At 47.4% G+C, this 27,779-nt stretch overlaps 1 long non-coding RNA gene across 1 annotated transcript; it reads right to left on the bottom strand.

The window, feature by feature from the left end:
• Positions 1 to 8,595: 8,595 nt before the first annotated feature.
• Positions 8,596 to 22,744, bottom strand: LOC116457036 (uncharacterized). Its single transcript, XR_004244890.2, has 3 exons — positions 22,657 to 22,744; positions 11,808 to 11,862; positions 8,596 to 8,743 (listed from the first exon to the last, which is right to left on the bottom strand). It is a non-coding gene; the product is annotated as an uncharacterized LOC116457036 (long non-coding RNA).
• Between the last annotated feature and the right edge of the window lie 5,035 nt (positions 22,745 to 27,779).

Below are 27,779 nucleotides of genomic sequence, written 5' to 3'. Positions count from 1 at the left end.
ATATCTCAGAGAGGAGCATTCTAGAGACAGAGAACAGCAAGTGCAAAGGCCTTGGAGGCAGGGCCATGATGGGTATGGAGAAAAACCTGTGTAGATGCAGCAGTCTGGGGTGGGTCTTGGGGTAGATGATGAGGCCAGAGATTTGGGGGGTTGTTTACCAACCATGGCTGGCCAGTACAAGGGTCCTGCAAAGAATAACCCAGTCAGAGTGTCCTACAGTAAAGACATTGAGGAAAAAATATATATATCCCACAGAGGGAGCATCAGCATCACTTGAAAATGTCTAGAGGGTCACCAGCCATTTGAAGGACAGACTCTAATAATGAAAGATAAAATCCAATACATACAAAAGGAAAAAGCAAGCAGGGAACGCACTACACAGGGAAAAAAAAGTTTAAACAAATAAACAACTAAAATATTATCAAAGAGATCAGAGAAGGTATTTCATTCATAAAATAAGAACAGGATAGAACATTCTCAGAACAAAAAAATGACTCTTCAAAATTGAAAATATGAAAAACTCAATACAAGTATACAGTTGAGAAACGTCTCTCCAAAGGTAACATAAAAAAGACAAAGAGAATCGAAGTGAGAGAGAAAGACTAAGATTGGAAGCCCAATTCAACCTAAAAAAATGATAGGAGTTCTTAGAAGAAGAAAACATATAAAAGGAAAAGAATCATCAGAGAAATCAAGTAAATGATTCTCGATCAAAAGGACGTTCCAGAATAGGAATAGATCCGGTCTACAGCTCCCAGCATGAGCGACACAGAAGATGGGTGATTTCTGCATTTCCGTTTGAGGTACCGGGTTCATCTCACTAGGGAGTGCCAAACAGTGGGTGCAGGACAGTCGGTGTAGTGCACTGTGCACAAGCTGAAGCAGGGCGAGGCATTGCCTCACTCAGGAAGCGCAAGGGGTCAGGGAGTCCCCTTTCCTAGTCAAAGAAAGGGGTAACAGACGGCACCTGGAAAATTGGGTCAGTCCCACCCTAATACTGCACTTTTCCAATGGGCTTGCAAAACAGCACACCAGGAGATTGTGTCCCGCACCTGGCTCGGAGGGTCCTATACCCACGGAGTCTCGCTGATTGCTAGCACAGCAGTCTGAGATCAAACTGCAAGGCGGCAGCGAGGCTGGGAGAGGGGCGCCCGCCATTGCCCAGGCTTGCTTAGGTAAATAAAGCAGCCAGGAAGCTCGAACTGGGTGGAGCCCACCACAGCTCAAGGAGGCCTGCCTGCCTCTGTAGGCTCCATCTCTGGGGGAAGGGCACAGACATACAAAAATTCAGCAGGAACCTCTGCAGACTTAAATGTCCCTGTCTGACAGCTTTGAAGAGAGTAGTGGTTCTCCCAGCATGCAGCTGGAGATCTGAGAACGGACAGAATGCCTCCTAAAGTGGGTCCCTGACCCCAAGCAGCCTAACTGGGAGGCACCTCCCAGTAGGGACAGACTGACACCTCACTCCACCAGGTACTCCTCTGAGACAAAACTTCCAGAGGAACTATCAGACAGCTGAATTTGTGGTCTCACGAAAATCCACTATTCTGCAGCCACCGCTGCTGACACCCAGCCAAACAGGGTCTGGAGTGGACGTCTAGCAAACTCCAACAGACCTGCAGCTGAGGGTCCTGTCTGGTAGAAGGAAAACTAACAAACAGAAAGGACATCCACACCAAAAACCCATCTGTACATCACCATCATCAAAGACCAAAAGTAGATAAAACCACAAAGATGGGGAAAAAACAGACCAGAGAAACTGGAAACTCTAAAAAGCAGAGCACCTCTCCTCCTCCAAAGGAACACAGTTCCTCACCAGCAACGGAACAAAGCTGGACGGAGAATGACTTTGATGAGTTGACAGAAGAAGGCTTCAGAGGATCAAACTACTCCGAGCTACGGGAGGAAATTCAAAACAATAGCAAAGAAGTTAAAAACTTTGAAAAAAAATTAGACAAATGGATAACGGGAATAACCAACGAAGAGACGGGCTTAAAGGAGCTGATGGAGCTGAAAGCCAAGTTTCGAGAACTACGCGAAGATTACAGAAGCCTCAGTAGCCGATGCGATCAACTGGAAGAAAGGGTATCAGTGATGGAGGATGAAATGAATGAAATGAAATGAGAAGGGAAGTTTAGAGAAAAAAGAATGAAAAGAAACTAACAAAGCCTCCAAGAAATTTGGGACTATGTGAAAAGACCAAACCTACGTCTCATTGGTGTACCTGAAAATGACGGGGAGAATGGAACCAAGTTGGAAAACACTCTGCAAGATATTATCCAGGAGAACTTCCCCAATCTAGCAAGGCAGGCCAATATTCAGATTCAGGAAATACAGAGAACACCACAAAGATACTCCTCGAGAAGAGCAACTCCAAGACACATAATTGTCAGATTCACAAAAGTTGAAATGAAGGAAAAAATGTTAAGGGCGGCCAGAGAGAAAAGTCGGGTTACCCACAAAGGGAAGCCCATCAGACTAACAGCTGATCTCTTGGCAGAAACTCTACAAGCCAGAAGAGAGTGAGGGCTGATATTCAACATTCTTAAAGAAAAGAATTTTCAACCCAGAATTTCATATCCAGCCAAACTAAGCTTCATAAGTGAAGGAGAAATAAAATACTTTACAGACAAGCAAATGCTGAGTGATTTTGTCACCACCAGGCCTGCCCTAAAAGAGCTCCTGAAGGAAGCACTAAACATGGAAAGGAACAACCGGTACCAGCCACTGCAAAAACATGCCAAATTGTAAAGACCATAGAGGCTAGGAAGAAACTGCATCAACTAACGAGCAAAATAACCAACTAACATCATAAAGACAGGATCAAATTCACACATAACAATATTAACTTTAAATGTAAATGGGCTAAATGCTACAATTAAAAGACATAGACTGGCAAACTGGATAAGGAGTCAAGACCCATCAGTGTGCTGTATTCAGGAAACCCATCTCACATGCAGAGACACACATAGACTCAAAATAAAGGGATGGAGGAAGATCTGTCAAGCAAATGGAAAACAAAAAAAAGGCAGGGATTGCAATCCTAGTCTCTGATAAAATAGACTTTAAACCAACAAAGATCGAAAGACACAAAGAAGGCCATTACATAATGGTAAAGAGATCAATTCAACAAGAAGAGCTAACTATCCTAAATATATATGCACCCAACACGTGAGCACCCAGATTCATAAAGCAAGTCCTGAGTGACCTACAAAGAGACTTAAACTCCCACACAATAATAATGGGAGATTTTAACACCCCACTGTCAACATTAGACAGATCAACGAGACAGAAAGTTAACAAGGATATCCAGGAATTGAACTCAGCTCTGCACAAAGTGGACCTAATAGACATCTACAGAACTCTCCACCCCAAATCAACAGAATATACATTTTTTTCAGCACCACACCACACCTATTCCAAAATTGACCACATAGTTGGAAGTAAAGCTCTCCTCAGCAAATGTAAAAGAACAGAAATTATAACAAACTGTCTCTCAGACCACAGTGCAATCAAACTAGAACTCAGGATTAGGAAACTCACTCAAAACCGCTCAACTACATGGAAACTGAACAACCTGCTCCTGAATGTACTGGGTACATAATGAAATGAAGGCAGAAATAAAGATGTTCTTTGAAACCAAAGACAGAACATACCAGAATCTCTGGGACACATTCAAAGCAGTGTGTAGAGGGAAATTTATAGCACTAAATGCCCACAAGAGAAAGCAGGAAAGATCCAAAATTGACACCCTAACATCATGATTAAAAGAACTAGAGAAGCAAGAGCAAACACATTCAAAAGCTAGCAGAAGGCTAGAAATAACTAAAATCAGAGCAGAACTGAAGGAAATAGAGACACAAAAAACCCTTCAAAAAATGAATGAATCCAGGAGCTGGTATTTTGAAAAGATCAACAAAATCGATACACCACTAGCAAGTCTAAGAAAGAAGAAAAGAGAGAAGAATCAAATAGATGTAATAAAAAATGAAAAAGGGGATATCACCACCAATCCCACAGAAAAGCAGTCTACCATCAGAGAATACTACAAACACCTCTATGCAAATAAACTAGAAAATCTACAAGAAATGGATAAATTCCTCGACACATACACCCTCCCAAGACTAAACTAGGAAGAAGTTGAATCTCTGAATAGACCAATAACAGGCTCTGAAATTGTGGCAATAATCAATAGCTTACCAACCAAAAAGAGTCCAGGACCTGATGGATTCACAGTCGAATTCTACCAGAGGTACAAGGAGGAACTGGTACCATTCCTTCTGAAACTATTCCAATCGATAGAAAAAGAGGGAATCCTCCCTAACACATTTTATGAGGCCAGCATTGTCCTGATACCAAAGCCTGGCAGAGACATAACCAAAAAAGAGAATTTCAGACCAATATCCTTGATGAACATTGATGCAAAAATCCTCAATAAAATAATGGCAAACCGAATCCAGCAGCACATCAAAAAGCTTATCCACCATGATCAAGTGGGCTTCATCCCTGGGATGCAAGGCTAGTTCAACATATGCAAATCAATAAATGTAATCCAGCATATAAACAGAACCAAAAACAAAAACCACATGATTATCTCAATAGATGCAGAAAAGGCCTTTGACAAAATTCAACAACCCTTCATGCTAAAAACTCTCAATATATTAGGTATTGATGGGACGTATCTCAAAATAATAAGAGCTATCTATGACAAACCCACAGCCAATATCATACTGAATAGGCAAAAACTGGAAGCATTCCCTTTGAAAACTGGCACAAGACAGGGATGCCCTCTCTCACCACTCCTATTCAACATAGTGCTGGAAGTTCTGGCCAGGGCAATCAGGCAGGAGAAGGAAATAAAGGATATTCAATTAGGAAAAGAGGAAGTCAAATTGTCCCTGTTTGCAGATGACATGATTGTATATCTAAGAAAACCCCATTGTCTTAGCCCAAAATCTCCTTAAGCTGATTAGCAACTTCAGCAAAGTCTCAGGATACAAAATCAATGTACAAAAATCACAAGCATTCTTGTACACCAATCACAGACAAACAGAGAGCCAAATCATGAGTGAACTCCCATTCACAATTGCTTCAAAGAGAATAAAATACCTAGGAATCCAACTTACAAGGGATGTGAAGGACCTCTTCAAGGAGAACTACAAACCACTGCTCAATGAAATAAGAGGATACAAACAAATGGAAGAACATTCCATGCTCATGGGTTGGAAGAATCAATATCGTGAAAATGGCCATACTGCCCAAGGTAATTTATAGATTCAATGCCATCCCCATCAAGCTACCAATGACTTTCTTCACAGAATTGGAAAAAACTACTTTAAAGTTCATATGGAACCAAAAAAGAGCCCCTGTCGCCAAGCCAATCCTAAGTCAAAACAACAAAGCTGGAGGCATCACACTACCTGACTTCAAACTATACTACAAGGCTACAGTAACCAAAACAGCATTGTACTGGTACCACAACAGAGACATAGATCAATGGAACAGAACAGAGCCCTCAGAAATAATGCTGCATATCTACAACTATCTGATCTTTGACAAACCTGACAAAAACAAGCAATGGGGAAAGGATTCCCTATTTAATAAATGGTGCTGGGAAAACTGGCTAGCCATATGTAGAAAGCTGAAACTGGATCGCTTCCTTACACCTTATACAAAAATTAATTCAAGATGGATTAAAGACTTACATGTTAGACCTAAAACCATAAAAACCCTAGAAGAAAACCTAGGCAATACCATTCAGGACATAGGCGTGGACAAGGACTTCATGTCTAAAACACCAAAAGCAATGGCAACAAAAGCCAAAATCGACAAATGGGATCTCATTAAACTAAAGAGCTTCTGCACAGCAAAAGAAACTATCATCAGAGTGAACAGGCAACCTACAGAATGGGAGAAAATTTTTGCAACCTACTCATCTGACAAAGGGCTAATATCCAGAATCTACAATGAACTCAAACAAATTTACAAGAAAAAAACAACCCCATCAAAAAGTGGGCAAAGGACATGAACAGACACTACTCAAAAGAAGACATTTATGCAGCCAAAAAACACATGAAGAAATGCTCATCATCACTGGCCATCAGAGAAATGCAAATCAAAACCACAATGAGATACCATCTCACACCAGTTAGAATGGCCATCATTAAAAAGTCAGGAAACAACAGGTGCTGGAGAGGATGTGGAGAAATAGGAACACTTTTACACTGTTGGTGGGACTGTAAACTAGTTCAACCATTGTGGAAGTCAGTGTGGCGATTCCTCAGGGATCTAGAACTAGAAATACCATTTGACCCAGCCATCCCATTACTGGGTATATACCCAAAGGACTATAAATCATGCTGCTATAAAGACACATACACACGTATGTTTATTGCGGCACTATTCACAATAGCAAAGACTTGGAACCAACCCAAATGTCCAACAACGATAGACTGGATTAAGAAAATGTGGCACATATACACCATGGAATACTATGCAGCCATAAAAAATGATGAGTTCATGTCCTTTGTAGGGACATGGATGAAACTGGAAACCATCATTCTCAGTAAACTATCACAAGGACAAAAAACCAAACACCGCATGTTCTCACTCATAGATGGGAATTGAACAATGAGAACTCATGGACACAGGAAGGGGAACATCACATTCCGGGTACTGTTGTGGGGTGGGGGGAGGGGGGAGGGATAGCATTAGGAGATACACCTAATGCTAAATGACGAGTTAATGGGTGCAGCACACCAACATGGCACACGTATGCATATGTAACAAACCTGCACATTGTGCACATGTACCCTAAAACCTAAAGTATAATAATAAAAAAAAAGAAAATTAACAAAAATGCCATTTTCCAAAGAACACAGGGACAATATGCAACAGCATCAGCCTGCCCCAGGCCTCTGATTCGGTTGAGCTTCCATCTACCACACCCACCCTAATGCCTTTTTAATGTGCTGGGACCCTAAGAGAATTTGCCAAAGCCCTCGAGCAGGGACCTGGCTTTCTCTTCTTCTGACCTTCATATAGCATCTTGTAAACAATAACTGATAAATACAGCTTGTGGAGCAAATAAACACAGAAGAGACGACTGAGTATGGAGGGTGCTGCCTGGTGAGGGGACGAGTTACCTGCAACTGGAGAGGACTGGAAAGAACAATGAGTTCTGTAGCAGGTTCAGAGATGGCCCCCAAAGGGCATGTCCGTGTTCTGATCCCCAGAACCTGTGCATGTGTCCTTCTTTGGGAAAGAGGTCTCTGAAGATGTAATTAAACTAAGGCTCTCAAGAGATCATCCTGGACTATCTAGGTGGGGCTGACATCCAATGACAAGTGTCCTTATAAGTGGTACATGGAGAAGACACAGACACAGAGGAGGCCAAGAACAGATGGAGGGAAAGAGTCAAGCGATCCAGCCACAGCCAAGGAAGGCCTGGAGCCACCAGAAGCTGGAAGAGGGAGGAGGATGCTCCCCTAGAGCCTGCAGAGGGAGCGTGGCCCTGCCAGCACCTTGCTTCCAGACTTCTAACCTCCCCAGCAGCAAGAAAATACATTCCTGTTGTTTTCAGCCATGCTGTTTGTCGTCACTTGTTACAGCAGCCCCAGGAAATTAACATCACTACTTAGCAGGGAGCCCAAAAAAGGGCTCTTGGCCATCGTAGCTCATTGGCCAAGCTCAACGGTTCTCATACCACATTAAGTCACTGAACCCACGTTACATAAAACAGAACAGAAAACACAGCAAGAGCATGGAGCTCTGCCACTTCTACCTGTGGGACATGGAACTAGTTTCTTAATCTGTCTCATCCTCAATTTCCCATCTGTAAAATGAGAATAAAAATATTACTGTTTAAGAAACTCGGCCGGACGCGGTGGCTCACACTTGTAATCCCAGCACTTTGGGAGGCCGAGACGGGCAGATCACGAGGTCAGGAGATCGAGACCACGGTGAAACCCCGTCTCTACTAAAAATACAAAAAAAAAAATTAGCCGGGCGTGGTGGCGGGTGCCTGTAGTCCCAGCTACTCGGAGAGGCTGAGGCAGGAGAATGGCGTGAACCCGGGAGGCGGAGCTTGCAGTGAGCTGAGATTGCGCCACTGCACTCCAGCCTGGGCGACAGAGCAAGACTCCGTTTCAAAAAAAAAAAAGAAACTCATAATGAGGCTCAAGTGAGATTATACATAGAAAGTGCTAAACCCAGTGCCCAGCCCATAGTAAATGCTTGTGAAATGCTCACTGCTCTTATGGGCACAGTCATCTTTAATAGCTGGGAGTCACTCCGTCTGGTTAAAGCACAATCCAATCCCTGCTTCAGAAACACCAGACGAGGCAGCCTAATGCTGAGTCAAACCTCCTCTCCATCTAAATACTGTATGTTGTGTAGCAGAAACAGCACCTTGGAAAAATAAATGGATTTGCTCCCCAGTGATAACTACATTTAGTGAAAGATGAGGAATAGGGTTTTTTTAAGCAACAAAAGCCTGTGCCATTTTATACATAGCCCAAAATTGGTTTCTTTCCAACTTCTGGCATTTGTGTTAAAGTATTGAACTTACTACTTACCAGGTGGTGTGTTATAGGAGACTCTCTTTTAAATAAGTTCTTCTTAGGCCAGGAGGGTATAAAAGCAAATAAGGAATGAGCCCATGGCCCACGAGAGGCTGCAGAAGTTGAGAGGGGGATAAAGACTTCCCTTTTCTTGTCCAATTTCATTCCAAGTGGTGCTTCCACTGCAAAACAGCAACACGCACGTCTTATATAATGTGGAAAGACAGTAAGACACAGAGCTTAACCTCTAATAACAGACTACAGGGTACATGGAAGGCACCTGGAAGATGTTTGCTGGGTAAGTAAGTTAATGAATGAATGAATGATATCATCTCTTTGCCAGGAAAATGAGACATGCTCACTGGGACGCTACAGAACTTAAGAAGAGCATTTTTCAAAGCCTCATCTCCTTACCTGGGTTGCGCGGCCCCACTAGGAATCAGAACCGCTGGGCAAGAATGGTGCCTGGGGTGATTCTTGCACACATGACATTAGACAGCCCTGGGCTCGAGTCCTGGCTCTGCCCCTCCAGCTGTGAGTCCTTGGGCATAACCTCTAACCTCTCTATACCTCGGTTTGCTTAATTCTAAGGCAAACAGCATAGGTCTCACCTCACTAGGTCCTTCTGGGCACCTGCCTACTGCAGAGTAAGCCCTCAGTGAACACCACCAACCACCATCCTAAAGAGGATGTGTGCATGGCCAGACACAAATGCCTGCTGAGCCCTCCAATAGGAAATGACTCCCGGGCTGGGCGTGGCGGCTCACGCCCGTAATCCTAGCACTTTGGGAGGCCGAGGCGGGCAGAACATGAAGTCAAGAGATCGAGACTATCCTGGCCAACATGATGAAACCCCATCTCTACTAAAATACAAAAAATTAGCCTGGCGTGGTGGCGCATGCCTGTTGTCCCAGCTATTCAGGAGGGTGAGGCAGGGGAATCGCTTGAACCCGGGAGGTGGAGGTTGCAATGAGCCGATATCACGCTACTGCACTCCAGCTTGGCGACAGAGCAAGAATCTGTCTCAAAAAAAAAAAAAAAAGAGAGAGAAATGACTCCCTTAGATTTTTCTCTGTGTCAATACATTTGGAAAGTTCATGAGCATTGTGTGTAAAGCACAGGAATGTCACTTAAAAGGTCCTGGCTGGGCTGTCGGGTCCCTCTTCAGTGGATGTGGCCCAGGTGCTGATCAGCTGTGGGACCTTGCACAGGTCAGCTGAGTTGTCTGGGCCTCAGTTCCCCTCACCTGGAGTGTGGTTAAGATACCAGTCAGACAGGGCTGTTGTCTGAGCAGCCAATCAAATGCCACACTGCACATGAAAGTGCTTAGATGTATCCAATGCTTCAAGTCAGCAATTTTAGTTTTGAAATGACCTGGATGGTGGCATTGCACCTTCTTCAACATTTGTCTTCTATTCAAATACAAACTAATTTGACTGAAAATAAGAGGTACTTTTCAGTCTTTCTTACCCAGCATATTGATGGTAGAGACTACAAGTGCTTTTGAAACTTTCTGTAGAATTTCAAAATACATGCAGGAAAAAAAACTAAAATTTGATTTAAAAAGTTGTGGAACTGGGTCCTAGATTAAATTACAGTATTTTTTTCCTTCCTTGGATTGTATCTGGGGGTGATTCAGTTCCTCAAGGTGGGATGGGATAAGGGCTCCTGTTGCATCAAGCCTCGGGGAATTGATGGCCCTCGCCATGGAAACAAGTGAGTGTTCCACCAGGTCAGCGGCTGATTCAGAGCATCAGGAACGTCTGAGTAGAGCGCATGGGTGCAAGTGAGACCGGAAATCCATCTCCGGACCCCAGCACAGCACCTTGGGCCAGGGCACAAATGCTTGTGCAGCAAGCATGCAGGACATAAAATCTTAAGGCCACACCTTACCCTTAAGCGCTCCATCTCTGGTGCACCCATGTATGCCTCTCTGGCTCTCCTGGTCCTCAGCTTTAATGAAGACTCCAAGGTGATCCCTCCCTTCAGAGAGGACCCCTCCTCTATTCAGCAAGAATCCCGCTCAGTCTACAGAGCTAAATGGGTCCCATCCGAATCCCAGCCCATCCCATTCCCCAGGACACCAGAGTTAGGCACAGAACCCAGAAAACCCCAGCCAGTGGCCCCAGGGATAGGTTCAGGGACAGGCTGGGGACCCACACTGAGCCCAGGGGTCTGCACTGGAACTGTCACAGCCACTGGGAAGTCTGCGCTGCAGGTGCCAGCCATGAGGCTCAGGAGCTGGGGACTGCCCGTGGCATCTTTCCCGTCATGGGGAAAGGACGGACCTGCCTGCGAAAGATGCTCACCAGAGGCAGGGCGGCTGAGAGGGAAGGAGAAAGGCAGAGCCGTAGGAGCATTGAGAACTTTGTGCTCCCGGGTCCAGCAGTGCCAGGGCCTGCGCATTTCAGTTACAGATGCCAATCAATTCCTCTTAATGAAATGAGTGTCAGTTGAATTTTGACCACTGAGTGTGGCAAGCTGAATAAAGGTCCACAAAGATAGCCAGGTCCTAACCCCATGAAGCTGTGATTGTTATCTTAGGGTCACAGACACTTTGCAGATGTGATTCGATGAAGGGCCTCGAGATGGGGAGATTGCCTGGATTATCCTGGTGGGCCCTAAATGTCATCCCAGATGTCCTTATAAGAAGGAGACAGACAGAAGAGAAGAAGGCCAAGTAACTGCTGAGGCACAATGCCATGCTGATAGCTTCCAAAACGGAGGAAGGCAGTATCCCTAATCCAGCCCTAAGGAACGCAGGCAATGCGGCCATAGATGCTGGAAAAGGAGAGGAAATGGGTTCGCTTCTGGAACCTCCAGAGGGACCAGACAGACACCTTGACTTTGCCCAGTGAAACTGATGTTGGACTTCTGCTTTCCAGTACTGTAAGTGAATAAATGTGTGTGGCTGAAGCCACTGTTTGTGAACATTTGTTAGGGAAGCCACAGGAAACGGATACACCCAGTTAATTCACACATTCTGTTTCATTCACCAAATGCCTTCAGGGGATATCAAAAAGGGCCTACCTCACTCCAGGTTCCACTGTGCACTAACGCTTCGGCCAGCTTTGAGGTGGAGGCACACTGCCCTAGTTCTGTAAGGTCAGGGAATGATCTACTTGCCCAAAGTAGAGAGGTGCTGGAAGGATCAGCAGAGTGTGAGGGAGCTGGAGGAAGGAGGGCTTCAGGCTTCTGGTTTTTCATGCTCAAAACAGGGGAACATCAACCAGAAGAAAAACTCACCTGCAGTCTTAAAGTGACAGCATTCCATTTTGGGCCAAATCATACAGGGCAAGTCCTAAAAAATTCAAAAGACACAAAGTCATTAATGGAACACATACTTGTGAGAAGTGGTAATAAATAATCTTTGTAAATGGCTCACATGGAGAGGACGTGCAGTTTTGTTTTTTTTTTTTTTTTGAGACAGAGTCTTGCTCTGTCACCCAGGCTGCAGTGCAGTGGCACGATCTCGGCTCACTACGAGCTCCGCCTCCTAGGTTCACGCCATTCTCCTGCCTCAGCCTCCCATGTAGCTGGGACTACAGGTGCCCGCCACCACGCCTGGCTAATTTTTTTGTACTTTTAGTAGAGACGGGGTTTCACCGTATTAGCCAGGATGGTCTCGATCTCCTGACCTCGTGATCCATCTGCCTCAGCCTCCCAAAGTGCTGGGATTACAGGTGTGAGCCACCACGTCCGGCCAAGGACCTGCACTTTCATCCAGGAGTGTGAAGTAAACTTTTCTAAGTCAGCCATCCCCAGCAGCTTCTGAGTAAAGAATTCCCTTCTCTTTCCCAGAGAAAGAATCAGCACCCTCATGAATGCATTTCTGGGAGCTGTCAAGGGAGGCCGCACCATGTGATTGAAATGTCTTATTATCAGACAGACCTGGGTTCAAACCTCAGCCCTGCCCTCCATCAACTCTGTGGACCCTGGGTAAGCCAACAGCCTGCGAATTCCCAAGATCCTGCAAGTTTCCAGGGTGGTAGATAAGACACTAGATGAGGCATGGAGAGAACTGGACTCTAGCTGGAACCATTTATTCACTGTGTGTCCTTGGCTAAGTCTCTCAGCCTCTCTGAGCCTCAGATCCCTCTTCTGAAAAGTGACCTCAAAGCCTCCTCCGAGTCTGCTCAGCCTCATTGGTGATGAAAATTGGTCTAAACTGAGCCTGGCGAAACCCTTCCAATTTACCTTTGTGAATCACTGGGCTCTAGAAAGACTCAGACCTCTCTACTGAATAATAATAAAAGCTCTCCCGGATGGAACCTTCTCCATGTGCCAGTGCTTACGCTATATGCACTGAGTGAACTGTACAAGTAGTCCCTATAGAAACGCATGAAGCATTATACTCCTTTTACAGCACTATCCCCAGTCTACGGTAATGAGATAACTCACTCCAGAGCCTGGCACGCAAGCAGCCTGGCCCAGCACCTGTGCTCACCCTGCACGCAATGGCTGGTTTCTGTGTAACAGAAGGAGAAAGGATGTGTATGTGAGCTGGGCGGGATGCTCAGGCCTGGCTTTGGTCCAGTTCTGATGACTAGTCCACGTGGCTACTGTTCACATGGCTCTCATGCAGGCCAGATGCCACAGAAAGCTTGAGATGGGACAGGATCGATGGGACAACTGTTGTGGCCACTGTCTGTTTCAGACTCAGTCCTTACAGGCCTCCAGGACCCTGGCTGGGGCAGTTCTGCTGGGGTGACGTAAGCCCAGCTGGGCTGGAGGCTGATTTTCCCCCAAAGGCGTGGAGGAGGCCCACCCACAGAGACGGAGACTCATGGAGGGACACGGAGGAAATGATGGAAATTGCAGAGACAGAGGCAGAGACAGGCAAGAGGTGCGGGAAGAGGGAAAATGGGTGCAGTTCAATCCAGACAGCCTTCTACCAAACACACCCCAGCATTCCCCACTGATGGAGCCAAACATTTGGCTTCAGTTTGTTCACACGGAGCTTATGTTATGTTATGGACAGCATAAAGAATTCTATTTAAAATAGTAAATTATGGTACAAACATTCTATGGAGTACCAGGCAGCTATTAAAAAGAATAAAGCAGCATGATTCAGAATTCCACTTCTGGAAATATACGCAAAATAACTGAAAGCAGGGTCTTGAAGAGGTATTTGCACATCTGTGTTCACAGCAGCATTATTCACAATAGCCAAAAGTGGAAGCAAGCCAAACGTCCATCAGTGGATGAACGGATAAGCTAAATGCAGTCCATCCATAAAATAGAATATTATGCAGCCTTGGAAAGGACAACATAGGGAGATTCCATCTCTACAAAAAAAAAAAAAAGAAAGAAAGAAAGAAAGAAAATTAGCCAGGTGTAGTGGCACATGCCTGTATTCCCAGCTACTTGGGAGGCTGAGGCAGAAGGAATTACTTGGAGCCCAGGAGGTCGAGGCTGCAGTGGGCTATGATCATGCCACTGCACTCCAGCCTGGAAGACAAAGTGAGACCCTCTCTGAAAAAAATAAATAATAAATATTAATAATAAATAATAGGGTGGGTACAGTGGCTCACGCCTGTAATCCCAGCACTTTGGGAGGTCGAGGTGGGCTGATCACTTGAAGTCAGGAGTTCGAGACCAGTCTGGCCCACATGGTGAAAACCTCCCTCTACTAAAAATACAAAAATTAGCTGGGCATGGTGGTGGGCACCTGAATCCCAGCTACTTGGGAGGCTGAAGCAGGAGAATCACTTGAACCCAGGAGGCAGAGGTTGCAGTGAGTGGAGATTGCGCCACTGCACTCCAGTATGGGTGACAGAGCGAGACTCCGTCTCAAAAAAAAAATAAAAATAAAAATAAAGAAATAATAATAGGGGAAACTATGTATGTGTGTGGGCGGAGGAGGTATATGTGAACTTTCTGCGCTATGTGTTCGATTTTTCTGTAAATCTAAAACTGTTCTAAAAATTACAGTCTATTACTTAAGAACTAATACATCCATGTGGTCTCTCATATGAACATTTGCCAATGGATGGCAAAGCATCCATTGGATGGTGCACTGAACTCCACACAAATGTATGTTTGTACAACCTCTGTCCCCTGGAACTTTCTATCCATTCTTTCAACCAGCACCTGCTGTTTGTTAGGCACTGTGCTAGGGATCACATGTCAGGCAAAGCAGACCTGGCCCCTGACCTCGCCCAGGGACAAAGCTCTCCTTACCAGTGGACATTGCCACTCAGGAGGAAGAGGCAGGTTCCCAGGGAGCAAAGGACCCAGGCTGACCTCCATGAGAACCCTGGGCCAGGCCTCCCAGGGCAGTCTTGCTGGTTTCTGGGCATCTCTGATTCTTGTCCTCACCGCAGTCCCCAGCCTGGGGAGGTGCCTCTCTGGGGACTCTGGCCACTCTGGGCAACTGCTCCCATAAGCACCATGCTAGGTGCAGCCCATAGCACCTTCCAATGGCCAGCCTGCCCCTCCCTGTCATCCCTCTCTCCAAGCTGACACAGCTCCTGTTGAGGTCACTACAGCCACTCCAAGGTTCCACTTTATGACCAGTCCTCCTCATCGCACACACTTACCAGCAGCATTGGGTATGTGCTTATTCCAGCTTCCTGTGGCTGCTGTACAAATTATTGCAAATGTAGTGGCTTAAAACAATACACATTTATTCTCTGATAGTTCTAGAGGTCAGAAGTCTGACACAGGTCTCAATGGACTGAAGTCACAGTATTGGCAGGGCTGTGCTCTTTTCCGGAGGCTCCAGGGGAGAACCCATTTCCTCTCCTTTTCCAGCTTTCAGAGACTGCTGCGTTCCTTAAGTTCATGGCCCCTTCCTCCATCATCAAAGCCAGCAGTAGCTGAGTCCTTCTCACGTTGCATCTCTCTGACCTTCTTCCAACATCTCCTTCTGACTCTCTCCTCTGCCTGCTTCTTCCACTTTTAAGGACCCTGATGATTACATTGGAACCATCAGATAATCCTGAATATATTCCTTATTTTAAGATCAGTTGATCAGCAACCTGAATTCCTCGTATAATGTCAACTCCCATGGCCATGAAACCTAACATATCCACAGGTTCCAAGGTTCTAGACGTGGGCATCTTTGGGAGCCATTATTCTACTGACCATGGTGAGCCCTTTCTCCCTTCCTGAAATGCTCTCCACCCTTGACCTTTGGATCACAGTCCTGGTTCCCTTTTACAGGGGCCACATGTTCTCCACCTCCTCTGTTGGATCCTTTCCTCTTCGTTTTTTGGTTTTTTTTTGAGACGGAGTCTCGCTCTGTCGCCCAGGCGACAGAGTGCAGTGCCATGATGTCCGCTCACTGCAAGCTCCGCCTCCCGGGTTCACGCCATTCTCCTGCCTCAGCCTCCGGAGTAGCTGGGACTACAGGCGCCCGCCACTAGGCCCGGCTAATTTTTTTGCATTTTTAGTAGAGACAGCGTTTCACCATGTTACCCAGGATAGTCTCGATCTCCTGACCTCGTGATCCACCCGCCTCGGCCTTCCAAAGTGCTGGGATTACAGGCGTGAGCCACCGCGCCCGGCCTGGATCCTTTCCTCTTCCTACTCAAAAGTCCTGGGGTTGTTCCAGGGCACTCTCTCCAGTCGAGAGTTCCTCCTGAGGTGAGCTCATCCAGGCCCTCAGATGTTAAAGGTCATTTATACACCAACTATTACCCCATGTAAATCTCTAGTTCAGATTTCTCCCCCCAAATCCAGACTTGAATGCCTAAGAGACAGTCGAACTCAACAGCAGTGATTTCCAACCTGAGGCTGCTGCACATTAACCAGTGGCATCTCCTTTCTCCTATTTGCTCAGGCCAAAATCCTTGGATTTGTCCTTGAATATTCTCTTTCTCTCTCTCAACCCAGAACCAATCCCAGTAAACCCCACTGGCTCTACCTTGAAAAAACATCCACAATCCAGCAACCTCTCAGTAGCCCACCATTACCTCCCCAGTCCAGCTCCCCTCCATGGCCCCCTGGCCTCCTGCCTGCCTGCTCGCCGCTTTCCTGCGCACACATCTGCCTACCATCTATTCTCACCCCTGCCACGGGGGTGCTTGGACAGGAAACATGAGAGTGGGTCATTTTCTTGCTCAAAGCCCATCCACAGCGTCCCATCTTACTAGGAACAACTGTCGGAGTCCTGGCCAGAAACATGGCCTTGCCCGTCCCTCACTCCATTCGGGGATCTGCTCAGCTGTCACCTCCTTGAAGCACCTTCCCTGCCCATCCTGTCCATATCACGAGTGCCCCTCATCTCTCAGACCACTCTGCCCACTGTGTGCATCTCTACAGCCCCAACCACCAGTGGACACACCGCATAGTAACATGATTCCTGCCTTTTTCCTGCTCCAAGAATGCAGGTTCCTCAAGAGCTGGGGCAGGTCTTGGTCTGCCTTGTCCTGTTGTATCTCAAGCATTTAGGACAGAGCCTGGCACCTAGAAGGCCCTCAATAGCCATTGTGAATGAATGGCCCAGAGGCCTGGTCTCTACTCCCCCCTCCACTGCCTCCTCCCCTTCCAATCAGCTTCCAGTAGAATGGTCTGCATTGATGAAAATGGTCTAGAATCTGAGCTGTCCAATATGGTAGCCACTAGCCAGATGGGGTCATTTGAGCATGTGAAATGTTTAAGTTTAGCCATACATGGCTACTGTAGTGGACAGTGCCCTTTTAGACCATCTGGGAAATGGTTGTAATTGCCTCTTAGTTCTCCCTTTGTAAGAAGAAAGGGATGATAAATTAGCACAGAAATCTTGTGTTCAGGTTTACAAAGCACTTTCTTGTAGAGCCTAGACACTGACAACAAGTGCTTTGGGTTAGACAAGTCTGGACGGGCATCTTTACCTCACCCAGAATCACTGCGGCCTCAGTTTCCTCATCTGTAAAATGGGTATATTATACTTTCTTCATAAGGAATTTTAAAAGATTAAACCAGAAAATAAATGTAAAGCTTGGCATAGTGCCCAACAGAGTAAATACACAGCAAATATACAATTGTTATTATTGCTATTATTACCACATATTATTATGTATTGCCATTCGGTAAGTCCTTACTTAACATCGTCGATAGGTTCATGGAAACTGTGACTTGAAGCCAAATGGCATACTGTATCGCAAAACCAATTTTACCATAGGCTAGTTAATACAGACAAGAGCTAAGTTCTTACAGCACACAGTGCCTCTTTTTGCTTAAAGTCAAAGTATCCAAGAACCTATTGATGTTCCCTGAGGACTTACTGCATATCACTGAAACTATTATTATCACTGCTTTTGTTACTGTTCTTATCATCACCATCATCATCATCTCTGATAATGCCAAGAAGTAACTATAAAATCGCCACTTTGTAGATGAGGAATGTGAGTCTCAAAGCTGGACCGAGCACCAACTTCAGTAGAATAGAGACTCAGACACGTTGAGTGCTATATCCCCAGGAGTTGCACAGAAGCATCAAGAGTACCTAATAAATATTTATAAATTGACACATGAAATGCTCAAGTGTCCACAGCTAGTAAACAGTAGAGCTGAGGTCAGAACTCACATTTCTAGACTCTCAGCCCAGGTTCCAATCCCTCAGCCACTGCCTCACCACTTCCTGCCAACCTCAGTTACTTCACTTGCATTCATTCATTCAACAAATACTTTTGATCACCTACTATGTGCTATTTTGAAAATCAGGATACATTGCCAAACAAGACATCAAAAGCTCTACTCTCAAAACACTATTTAGGAAAATTACAAGCAAAATCATAGTATACTATATATATTATACAAACAAAACAGTAACATACCATATATATTAGAAGGTGATAAGAACAGTGGAGCAAAATAAAGAAGGAAAGAGGGCAGAGAGTAATGGGGGTTGCCATTTTAAATGGGGTGATGTTGAAAGGCCTTACTGGGGTGACAGAGCGGCTGTCGGGGTATCAGGGGGAGGAGCATTCATTCAGGCAGAGGAAAGATACATGCAAGGGCCCTGAGGTGGGAACACACCCAGGGTGTTCAAGGAACACAAGGAGGCCAGGGTGCCTGAGCAGAGCGAGTGAGTGGTTTCTGCTCTGGGGACAATGGGAAACCACCGTAAGCTACTCCGTGATGAGTGGCATAATAGCCATTATAAATGGGACACTCTGGCTGCTCAGTTGAGAACAGAGAAGTACTCAAGGGGAGACGCAAGGAGGTCAGTCAGGCGGCTCCACAATAATCCCAGAGAGAAGGTGGCAATTCAGATGAAGATGGTGTTTGTAAAGACAGGGAAAACTGTGTTGATTGTGGGTGTGTTTTGAAAATAAAACCCATGCGATGTGCTGACTAAATGTGGGGCTTGGGGAGAGGGAGGAGGGAAGGAGGGTGCCAAGGCCTTTGGGTCCAGCAAGAAGAAAGACAGAGGCACCACTAGCAGGAAGGGAGGCAAGGGGCAGGATTTAGGTTCTGCCTTGGTGCATGAGTTGTGGAGTGTCTGTGAGCCTCCACGGGCCATGTCAGGTAGGCATGCAGATCCACGGTGGAGCTCAGAGGTCTTGGCTGGAGATGGAAATTTGGGAGCTGCCAGGGGATAGATCACCAAAGGTACGAGTGTTGACAGAGGGAGGAAGAGAACCCAGCACTGAGTCCTGGGGTGCTCTGGCCATTAAAGATCAAGTGAAGCACATATACCCTCAAGATCTCCATCTTTCCTGACCAAGCTCTCAGGAAGTTTTGTTTTGTTGTTGTTGTTGTTTGAGAGAGGGTCTTGTTCTGCCATCCAGGTTGGAGTGCAGTGGTGAGATCACAGCTCACTGCATCCTTGAACTCCTGGTTTCAAGCCATCTTCCTGCCTCAGCCTCCTGAGAACCTGGGAATACAGGCATGTGCTATTACACCCAGCTATATATATATATATATATATATATATATATATATATATATATACATATATACATTTTGTAGAGATGGGGGTCTCACTATGTTTCCCAGGCTGCTTTTGAACTCCTGACCTCAAGCGATCCTCCTGACTTAGCCTCTCAAAGTGTTGGGATTACAGGCATGAGCTTATTTGACTAACAGTTCCCTTAACTCGGAATTCCAAGGCTGCAATTTTGAAGCTATGGTAATTACACAGTGTAACAGATAATGTTAACATCATATCTGGCTGATTTTTTGTTGTTCTTTTCTACAAATTTGGGACACACCCAATCCACTGAACTTGGCATCACAACCAACCTAAATTACTGTTGTGTGGTACTTCAAGTAAAATAACAAAATGATACTATTAGCATAATGAAATGGTGAAAATGATTAAAGGATCCCATTCTGAAATAGACACTTATCTTTCAAAGGGGCTGGGTGGTTTCTTTCATCTCTAATTCTTGGGACATCAGATAGGCTTGCTACTGAGCACTGATTTCTCCGACTTGTTGGTCTTGGGACTCCTTTACACATTTTCCAATTATTGAAGACTCCAAAAAACTTTTGTTTGTGCTGATTATATTTATTAACATTTACTCTCTTTAAATGAAAGGTGAGAATATTTTAAAGCATCTAGTGATTCATTTTAAATAGGAATAACAATGACATTGCATATTAACATAAATAGCATATTTTTTGAAAACTAAATAAACTAAAACTGTTTTATTTTCTAAAATAAAAAAAGTGAGAAGAATGGCATTTTTTTACATTTTTGCAAACCTCATCTATGTCTGAGTTAATGGAAGGAGCTGAATTCTCAAATCTGCTTGTACATTAAATCTGCTGCAACATCACACCTCCTGTCGCCTTGGAAAACCCCATCGCACAATTGTGAGAAAATAAGTAGAAAAAGTAAGTAATATCTCAGTATTACTGTGAAAATAGCTCTGACTCCATGGACCCCTATAACAGTTCAGTGACCCCAGGGTTTCCCTGGGCCCCACCTTAAGAACCACTGGGGAATAAAATGCATTCCCAGTGGGCATCAAATGATGAAATTAAAAAAGGTAAAATCCCTGCCCACAGGAACTCACAGTCCAGCAAAGGAAACAGACAAGCAGCCCAAACAATGTGGTAAATGTTCTCACCAAGAGATATCCCAGCATCAGGGGCCAGAGACTTGGAATATGCCAAGCCCCTCCTACATGCGGGCCACACCCATGACGATTCCTCTACCTGGGATGCTCTCTCCTGACTCTTTCCCTGGCTAAACCTGCCCATCTTTCAAGTCTCGACTGATCTCCCAGACTAAATGACCTCCTTCCTCCACCCTCTCTCACAGCTCCCCACCCTCCTCCTCACAGCAATCACTGTGTGCAATTAGGCGTTGGTCTCCCAGCCCCCTGCACACAGCATGGGACTTAGCAAAGGTGCAATAAAAATATATATAGATACTGAATGAATGGATGGATAGGTGGCATCAAATAATTACAATAGGAAGAACTAACCTGTGCCTTTCGGAACTGTCCTCTGGAAACAGCCCTTACACCATTGCTCAGAAGAGGAAGCAGAGACCCTGAGCGCTGTGACTTGCCCCAGGCCCCACAAGAGGGAGTGACCAAGGCAGGGACACACATGGCTGGAGTTCTTTCCTGCACAGTGTGAGAAGGGCTGTCCAAGACAGGCCCAGAGAGATGGAGGAAGGCTGGTCCCATGAACAGCTGGGATGGGCGTGGCCAGGGCCAGGGCCCAGGGGACGTGCTCAAGGTGTCAAGGGCACCTGAACACAGGTGCTCATTCCCAGATTCCTGCAAAGGCAGGGGTAGCCCTTGAGGGGGGCGTGCTCTAGACCCACCATGGTCCTAGATGGTTTCAGGCCCTTCCCAGTAGGCACCGTCCCTCCCTTCTGGCAGGGACCACCCTCAACACCACTGTGGCTGACAGTTCAGTGTGCACCAGGATCTTCTGACACTGGCTTCCCAGAAGGAAGAGCTTGTGCAAGGCAGGTGAGGCCAGGCACGCAGGCTCTGAACTTGGGGGCGAGGGAGAGAGCACAGGACAGGCCTGGGGACGAGGCTCCCTGAGCCTTGGTTTTGTCACCTGCAAACCAAGATACTCCCACCTCACAGGGCAGATGCAAGTGAAAGGACCCAGGGAACATGTTCTGTCATTGGACTTTTTAAAGTTCAGGACGCTGACATGGCATTTCTCCAGTGAAAACCTAAAGACAGAAAGGGAGCAGGGCCTCTTTTAAGAGACTAAACCTCTGCCAGTGTTGCAAGTGTCCTGGGGTAGAGAACACAGCAGGACAAGACCCACCACCCTGGGAGAGAGGTGGGAGGACCTCAGGGCAGCATCAATGGGCCAGACCACTGGCCAGGGCAGTCCTGGGAATAGGAGCCTGGGTGTGCTGCCAGGGGCAATAAGGTGGAGGAGAGAAGAGTGCCAGCATGGGATGGGGGTGGCAGGATGTCTACCAGGACAGACCACCCCAGAGGTCTGGGGGAAAATGGATGGGAGACGTGGGAAAACCATCACCAAGGGCTGGAGGTGAAGTGGTGGGACCTGAAGCCAGGGGGTGGCAGTGGGGAAGGAGGAGGGGCAGACATCCGAGCTGATTTGGAGGAAAAGGCACTAGGACTGGTGACCAGCTTTGTGGGGGCAGGTCAAGTCTAGGGTTACAGCCAGGGATCTATCCATGCCTTTCGAGTTTAGGACCACAGAGGGAGGGCCAGGGTGAAGTAGGAACTGGCTAAATCCATCAGCCATGAGAGTTCAGTCACCTAAGAGTCCAGCCGAGAGTCTCCACTTTTAACAATCGCTGCAATTTCCCAGTGCTGGCCTCTGCAAGGCGCTCTGCATGCGTGAGCTCATCTAACCCACTTCCACCCTCTGGGGTGGACGCCGCGACGGCCCCGTTTCAACGATCAGAAAACTGGGGCACAGGAGTGACCTGCCCTAGGTCGAAGCTCGTAAAATGGAGAGCAGGATTCGAACCCGAGTCGCTCGTGAAGTCCAAGCCCGCAGCTGCCACGCCCCGAGGAAGGTCTCCAGTTTCCCTGGAAGCTTTCTGGCTATGAGCAGGATACACCTAAGGGCCCCGAGGCACCCTATTCAGATCCTGCCCTCCCTTCCTCATTCCTTGCGAAATACTAAGGGTCCTCCCTGCCACCGCCAGTGTAGATGAAGTCAAACCACTAGAGTCAGACTGGAGCCTGGGGGCGGGCCTCCTTACCTGCGTGCTGCTCTCGGGCCCCGCCCCGCTCCGCCCCGGAGGGGTCCTCAGGCCGGGCCCAGACGCAGGAACCACCTGGGGATCCCGGGGTGGCTGCGCGCTGAGGGGGCGCCAGCGAGGACCTGAGCTGGCGCCGAGACAGCCTCGGCCCCCCAGCGCCAGGGCCACCGCCAGGAGGCCCCCGGCCAGCACCCACGTGGCGCGCCCCCGGGAGCGCGAGGGGCCCATCTCCTGCCGGGACCCGCTACCCCAAAGCGGAGGGTACCGCCGAGTCGCCGGAGCTTCCGGACCCCAGGCCCGCCCCGCCCCGCCGCCGAGCATGCTCAGTGCGAGCCGCCGCGGAAAGTTTTCTGGAACCAACACCCGCATCTGGGGCTTGGCGGGCCGGGAGGTGCCGGACGGGCGTGGGAGGGGGAGAGTGAGCTGGCGCTGCCCGGGCGCCGGGCGGCCAGGCCTGGGTTTGCTTGCGCCCAAACCAAATCAGAGCGGGTCATTCCCCTGCTCCCCAAGGTTACCAAGGGCCCCTCCGCTACTGCCTACCCGGGTCTGTAAGCCTCAGCTCAGACGCACTTCCCCTGGGAACGGGTTCCTGACATACGGATGTGAATCCGGAGTTTCCCTATCCCCGCTTAGAAAACGGAGAAGCACTTGGAGTGCAGGGCCAGGAGTCCTGGAGCACCCAGAGGGTTCAGGACAGCTCGGGGAGGAGGGGGTGGCACGGAGAGAAGGAAAAGGACCCTCACTTCCGGTTGCGTTTCGTGCAGCCCAGCTGAGCACCCACTGCCCGAGCCTGCCGTGGGTCAGCCCTGGGCCTGCCCGGGTGCCCCTCGCATTCCCAGTGGGAAACAGGCCAGCTGCTGGGCCACCTCTCTGGGGACCTAGAAAGAGGGGAGCTGGTGTCTGAAGTCGCAGCCCTGAGCAAGCTCTCCCTGAACTCTCCGCGGGGACAGGGATTTGCTTTGCCAAGGGAGGCAGGAGGAGGAGAAAGACTCAAAAAACGGGACTGGTGGAGCCTTTTGTCCGCTTCCTTATCCTGCTTGGGTCCTGGGTGACAGCTGACACCTGTTGACGGGAGAGGGCTCCACTCCTTCCAGCCTTCCTGCGGGGCAGCCTGTTAGGCTGTCTAAAGTCTCAGGCCAGCGAGCCTGGGCCCTGGCAGCCTCTCCCCCCATAATCCAGACCATCCAAGGACAGGGCTTTCCTGACCTAATATGGACAAGGCCACGGGGTTTGAGAAGCTGAGAGTTTATAAGCCAGGTTCCCCACACCAGGGGGTACGTGGCAGCTGTCAGGCATGAGACAAGGCCACAGGCTAAATGCCAAGCATGTTGCTGGACTATTGGTGTTATTTGACAGTCAGTAATTTAAAGGTTAATTTAATAGTCAACAATTTTATAGTAAAATAACCCTACATTTTAAAAATCTTATTACTATTTTTTATGGCGTCAGGGTCTCACTATGTTGCCAAGACTTGTCTTAAACTCCTGGGCTCAGACAATCCTCCACTTTAGCCTCCCAAAGTGCCAGGATTACAGGCGTGAGCAACCACACCCAGCCCTAACACCACATGGAAATACCCAGTGTAAAACAAAAGCGTCAAGTTATTGCCCCCATACACGTCCCCAGGAACCTTGGAGATACTTCTAAGGAAATATATAAGAAGCTCCACATAGCAGAGTTTGCCCTGAAGCCAGACACAGGTGTAAATGGGACAAGAATTCTGTCCCACTCCTTAATTGCAAGACCTTAAATGAGTCACCTCTCCTCTCCAGCTGTCAGTTTCTTCATTTATAAAAAAGATGAAGAATTTGGGTAACAGTTCCCATCTTGCCATGAGGAAATGATGAAACAAACTAGAAACAAGCTGGACATCCAGGCTGAAAGGACAGAGCCCTCCTCTGCTGAAGCAGATCCCCATGGTGCCCGCTAGCCCGACCCCCACAGGGAATTAAGCTCCACAGGGTAGGAGCACACGTGTGTGTGTGTGCACGCATGCCCCTGCGTGCAAGTGTGCAGTCATGCACATGCATGTGTGCTTTACCCAGGCACCCGGGACAAAAGCAAACCTCCAGTAGCTACCCCATAAATGTTTGTTTAAAGCAAACACAGAGTGATGAACTCGTCTAATTGTTTACCCCTCTACACAACTGTGAGATACTCACTAGCCTGGACACTGCCTGGCTTTTGGCTGGCCTATCCCCCAGCCTGCAACACACACACAACAGATTCTCTCCAAGTGCTGAGTAAATGAATGATGGTGCAGTGTCCTGGTCCTAGTGGGAAGCGGGTGTAAGGGTCTCTGTCAGGCCCCTGAGCCCAAGCCAAGCCATCACATCCCCTGTGACTTGCACGTATACACCCAGATGGCCTGAAGTAACTGAAGATCCACAAAAGAAGTAAAAATAGCCTTAACTGATGACATTCCACCATTGTGATTTGTTCCTGCCCCACCCTAACTAATCAATGTACTTTGTAATCTCCCCCACCCTTAAGAAGGCTGTTTGTAATTCTCCCCACCCTTGAGAACCTACTTTGTGAGATCCACCCCTGCGCGTAAAACATTGCTTTTAACTTCACCGCCTAGCCCAAAACCTATAAGAACTAATGATAATCCATCTCCCTTCGCTGACTCTCTTTTCGGACTCAGCCCACCTGCACCCAGGTGAAATAAATAGCCATGTTGCTCACACAAACCCTGTTTGATGGTCTCTTCACACGGACGCGCATGAAATTTGGTGCCGTGATTCAGATCAGGGGACCTCCCTTGGGAGATCAATCCCCTGTCCTCCTGCTCTTTGCTCCATGAGAAAGATCCACCTACGACCTCAGGTCCTCAGACCGACCAGCCCAAGAAACATCTCACCAATTTCAAATCCGGTAAACGGCCTCTTTTTACTCTCTTCTCCAACTTCCCTCACTATCCCCTAACCTCTTTCTCCTTTCAATCTTGGCACCACACTTCAATCTCTCCCTTCTCTTAATTTCAATTCCTTTCATTTTCTGGTAGAGACAAAGGAGACACATTTTATCTGTGGACCCAAAACTCCAGCACTGGTCGTGGACTGGGAAGGCAGCCTTCTCTTGGTGTTTAATCATTGCAGGGACACCTCTCTGATTGTTCACCCACGTTTCAAAGGTGTCAGACCATGCAGGGATGCCTGCCTTGGTCCTTCACCCTTAGCGGCAAGTCCCGCTTTTCTGGGGGAGGGGCAAGTACCCCTCAACCCCTTCTCCTTCACCCTTAGCGGCAAGTCCTGCTTTTCTAGGGGGCAAGAACCCCCAATCTCTTATTTCCACACCCCGACCTCTTATCTCTGTGCCCCAATCCCTTATTTCCGCACCCCGACCCCTTTCCTGCTTTTCTGGAGGGCAAGAACCCCCGAACCCCTTCCCTCCGTGCCTCTACGCTCTCTTCTCTCTGGGTTTGCCTCCTTCACTATGGGCAGCCTTCCACCCTCCATTCCTCCTTCTTCTCCCTCAGCCTGTGTTCTCAGGAACTTAAAACCTCTTCAACTCACACCTGACCTAAAACCTAAATGCCTTATTTTCTTCTGCAATTCTGCTTGACCCCAATACAAACTCGACAGTAGTTCCAAATAACCAGAAAATGGCACTTTCAATGTTTCCATCCTACAAAATCTCAATAATTCTTGTCGTAAAATGGGCAAATAGTCTGAGGTGCCTGACAGCCAGGCATTCTTTTACACATTTGTCCCTTCCTAGTCTCTGTGCCCAGTGCAATTCATCCCAAATCTTCCTTTCCCTCCTGCCTGTCCCCTCAGTCCCAACCCCAAGCATCGCTGAGTCTTTCTAATCTTCCTTTTCTACAGACCCATCTGACCTCTCCCCTCCTCGCCAGGCCGAGCTAGGTCCCAATTCTTCCTCAGCCTCTGCTCTTCCACCCTATAATCCTTTTATCACCTCCCCTCCTCACACCCGGTCCAGCTTACAGTTTCGTTCCGTGACTAGCCCTCCAACACCTGCCCAGCAATTTACTCTTAAAAAGGTGGCTGGAGCTAAAGGCATAGTCAAGGTTAATGCTCCTTTTCTTTATCAGACCTCTCCCAAATCAGTGAGCATTTAGGCTCTTTCATCAAATGTGAAAAACCCAGCCCAGTTCATGGTTCATTCAGCAGCAACCCTGAGACACTTTACAGCCCTAGACCCTAAAAGGTCAAAATGCCATCTTATTCTCAATACACATTTTATTACCCAATCTGCTCCCAACATTAAATAAAACTCCAAAAATTAGAATCTGGCCCTCAAACCCCACAACAGGACTTAATTAACCTCACCTTCAAGGTGTACAATAATAGAAAAAAGTTGCAATTCCTTGCCTCCACTGTGAGACAAACCCCAACCACATCTCCAGCACACAATAACTTCCAAACTCCTGAACCGCAGCAGCCAGGCATTCCTCCAGAACCTCCTCCCCCAGGAGCTTGCTACAAGTGCCACAAATCTGACCACCAGGCCAAGGAATGCCTGCAGCCCAGGATTCCTCCTAAGCCATGTCCCATCTGTGCAGGACCCCACTGGAAATTGGACTATTCAACTCACCTGGCAGCCACTCCCAAAGCCCCTGGAACTCTGGCCCAAGGCTCTCTGACTCCTCGGCTTAGCAGCTGAAGACTGACGCTGCCCGATCACCTCGGAAGCCCCATAGACCATCACGGATGCCGAGCTTTAGGTAACTCTCACAGTGGAAGGTAAGTCTGTCCCCTTCTTAATCAATACGGAGGCTACCCACTCCACATTACCTTCTTTTCAAGGGCCTGTTTCCCTTGCCTCCATAACTGTTGTGGGTATTGATGGCCAGGCTTCTAAACCTCTTAAAACTCCCCAACTCTAGTGCCAACTTAGACAATACTCTTTTAAGCACTCCTTTTTAGTTATCCGCACCTGCCCAGTTCCCTTATTAGGCCAAGACACTTTAAATTATTTGCTTCCCTGACTATTCCTGGATTACAGCTACATCTCATTGCTGCCCTTCTTTCCAATCCAAAGCCTCCTTTGTGTCCTCCTCTTGTATCCCCCCTTAACCCACAAGTATAAGATACCTCTACTCCCTCCTTGGCGACCGATCATGCACCCCTTACCATCTCATTAAAACCTAATCACCC

Source organism: Hylobates moloch, unplaced genomic scaffold, assembly GCF_009828535.3.
Source record: "Hylobates moloch isolate HMO894 unplaced genomic scaffold, HMol_V3 SCAFFOLD_17, whole genome shotgun sequence".
NCBI classification, from domain to species: Eukaryota; Metazoa; Chordata; class Mammalia; order Primates; family Hylobatidae; genus Hylobates; species Hylobates moloch.
Note: the sequence above shows the minus strand (reverse complement) of the source record. Positions and strands in the feature narration are given on the sequence as shown.